Consider the following 3,398-nt stretch of genomic DNA (forward strand, 5'->3'; position numbering starts at 1 on the left):
GCTACAGCTAATGTTTCTAGAACCAAATTGAATAATAGGGGTGATAATGGACATCCTTGTTTCACCCCTGATCTTACTGGGAATGCATCTAGCATATCCCCATTACATATAATGCTTGCTGATGGTTTTAGGTAGCTTCTACTTATAATTTTAAAGAAGACTCCATTTATTCTTATGCTTTCTAGTGTTTTTAATAGGAATGGGTGTGGTATTTTGTCAAAAGCTTTTTCTGCATCTACTGAGATAATTATATGGTTTCTGCTAGTTTTGTTGTTGATATGATGAATTATACTGATAGTTTTCCTAATATTGAACCAGACTTGCCTTCCTGGAATAAATCCTACCTGGTCATAGCATATTATTCTTGTGATAAGTTGCTGCAATCTTTTTGCTAATGTTTTATTTAAAATTTTTTCATCAATATTCATTAGGGAAATTGGTCTATAATTTTCTTTCTTTGTTTTTACTCTTCCTGGTTTAGGTATTAATACCATATTTGTGTCACAAAAAGAATTTGGTAGGACTTCTTCTTTGCCTATTTTCCCAAAATAGTCTACAAGGTATGGGAATTAATTGTTCTTTAAATGTTTGATAGAATTCAAATGTAAAACCATCAGGCCCTGGAGATTTTTTCCTAGGGAGTTCATTGATGGCTTGCTCAATTTTTTTTCTGAGATGGAGTTATTTAGGTATTTTACTTCCTCTTCTGTTAACCTGGGCAATTTATATTTTTGTAAATATTCATCCATTTCCCTGAGGTTGTCAAATTTATGGTCATACAATTGGGCAAAATAATTCCCAATTATTGTTTTAATTTCTTCTTCACTGGAGGTGAATTCACCCTTTTTATTTCTGATACTGGTAATTTGGTTTTCTTCTTCCTTTTTTTAAATCAAATTGACCAAATGTTTATCATTTTTATTGTTTTTTTTTGTAATCCCACCTGTTAGTTTTATTTATTAGCTCAATAGTTTTCTTGATTTCAATTTTACTAATCTCTCCTTTGGTTTTCGGTATTTCTGATTTGGTGTTTTATTGGGAATTTTCAATGTGTTCTTTTTCTAGCTTTTTCAGTTGCATGTCCAATTCATTGATCTCCCTTTTATCTATTTTTTATGTAAGCATTTAGATACATAAAACTTCCCCTAAGAAATGCTTTTGCTGCATCCCGTAAGTTTTGGTATGTTGTCTCATTATTGTCATTCTCTTGAATGAAGTTATTAATTGTTTCTGTGATTTGTTTTTTGACCTACTCATTCTTTAGGATTAGATTATTTAGTTTCCAATTAATTTTTAGTTCATCTGTCCATGGTCCTTTATTACAAGTAATTTTTATTGAATTATGATCTGAAAAGGAGATGTTGACTATTTCTGCCTTTCTGCACTGGATTGTGAGGGTTTTATGCCCTAGTACATGGTCAACTTTTGAGTATGTGTCATGTACCACTGAGAAAAAGGTACATTCCTTTTTATCCCCATCCAGTTTTCTCCAGAGGTCTATCATATCTACCTTTTCTAAAATTCCATTCACCTCCTTAACTTCTTTCTTGTTTATTTTGAGGTTAGATTTATCAAGTTCAGAGAGGGGGCAGTTGAGGTCCCCTACTAGTATAGTTTTACTGTCTATTTCTTCCTGTAACTCCCTTAACTTCTCTAAGAATTTGTATGCCATACCACTTGGTGCACAGATGTTAAGTGATGATATTACTTCATTGTCTGTGGCGCCTTTTGGCAGGATATAGTTTCCTACATCATCTCTTTTAATTAGATCTATCTTTGCTTTTGCTTTGTCTGAGATTAGTATTGCTACCCCTGCTTTTTTTACTTCAGCTGAAGTATAACATATTCTGTGCAGCCTTTTACCTTTACCCTGTGTATATCCCTCTGTTTCAAATGTGTTTGTTGTTTACAACATATTGTAGGATTATGGTTTTTAATTCATTTTGCTATCCACCTCCGTTTTTTGGGAGAGTTCATCCCATTCACATTCACACTTATGATTACTATCTGTGTCTTTCTTTCCATCCTATCTCCCCCCATTTATGTTTTTATTTTTCCCTTCTCCCTTCCCCTCCTCAAAAGAGTTTTGCTTTTGACCACCACTTCCCTTCATATTCCCTCCCTTTCCATCCCCGCCTTATCTTACCCTTTTTCCCTTACTATTTCTTCCCTCCCTTCTAACCGTCCCCCCTTTTCTTTCCTCTATCCTCTCTTACTGCCTGTAGGACAAGTTTGATTTCTATACTTATCAGAGTACGTTATTGCCTCTTTGAACCAAATCCAATGAGAGTAAAGCTCAAACACTGCTTTTCTCCCTCCCTTCTTTCCCTCTACTATAACATATTGTTTGCCTCTTCATGTGTTATAATTTACACTTTTCTACTACCTCTTTACCGCTTTTCCCAGAACCATCCCTGTGTACCCCTTAATTGTGTTTTTTTAATCATGACATCAGTTAATTTGTACTCACATCCTCTGTCTATGTATATCACTTTTGATTACCGTTCTCAAGATTAACATATATATAACTTATACGAAACAATATAATCCTATATAAGGATGTAAACATTTTGTCCTTATTGAATAACAAGGGGTTTTTGTCCCTCCCTGTTTACTTTTCTATGTCTCTCTTGAGTTTTGTATTTGAGGATCAAATTTTCCATTTAGCTCTGGCCTTTTCATCAGGAAGATCTGTAATTTTCTTATTTCATTAAATGTCCATCTCCTTGCCTGAAAAATTATGCTCAGTTTTGCTGGGTAGTTGATCCTTGGCTGTAGTCCAAAATCCTTTGCCTTGTGGAATATCATATTCCAATCCTTCTTGTCTTTTAATGTAAAAGCTGCCAAGTCCTTTGTGATCCTGACTGTAGTTCCATGATATTTGAATTGCTTCTTTCTGGCTGCTTGCAGTATTTTCTTCTTGATCTGATAATTGTGGAAATTGGCTACAATATTCCTTGGAGTTTTCAATTTGGGATCTCTTTCAGGGGGTGATTGGTGGATTCTTTCGATAACTATTTTACCCTCTGGTTCTAGGACTTTGGGGCAATTCTCCTTGATGATTTCTTGGAAGATACTGTCCAGGCTCTTTTTTCATCATGGCTTTCTTGTAGACTAATAATTCTTAGATTGTTTCTCCTGGATCTATTTTCCAGGTCAGCTATTTTTCTGATGATGTTTTCTTCGATTTTTTCATTCTTTAGATTTTGTTCGACTGATTCTTGTTGCCTCATACGGTCATTAGTTCTACTTGGCCAATTCTAATTTTTAACAAGTTGTTTTCTTCATTTAGCTTCTGTACCTCCTTTTCTATTTGGTTAATTTTATTTTTTAAAAAGTCATTTCCTCCAATTGGATTCCGAACCTCCTTGACCATTTCACCAATTTTACTTTTAAAA

This window comes from Trichosurus vulpecula, chromosome 1 (genome assembly GCF_011100635.1).
Source record: "Trichosurus vulpecula isolate mTriVul1 chromosome 1, mTriVul1.pri, whole genome shotgun sequence".
Taxonomy (NCBI): Eukaryota; Metazoa; Chordata; class Mammalia; order Diprotodontia; family Phalangeridae; genus Trichosurus; species Trichosurus vulpecula.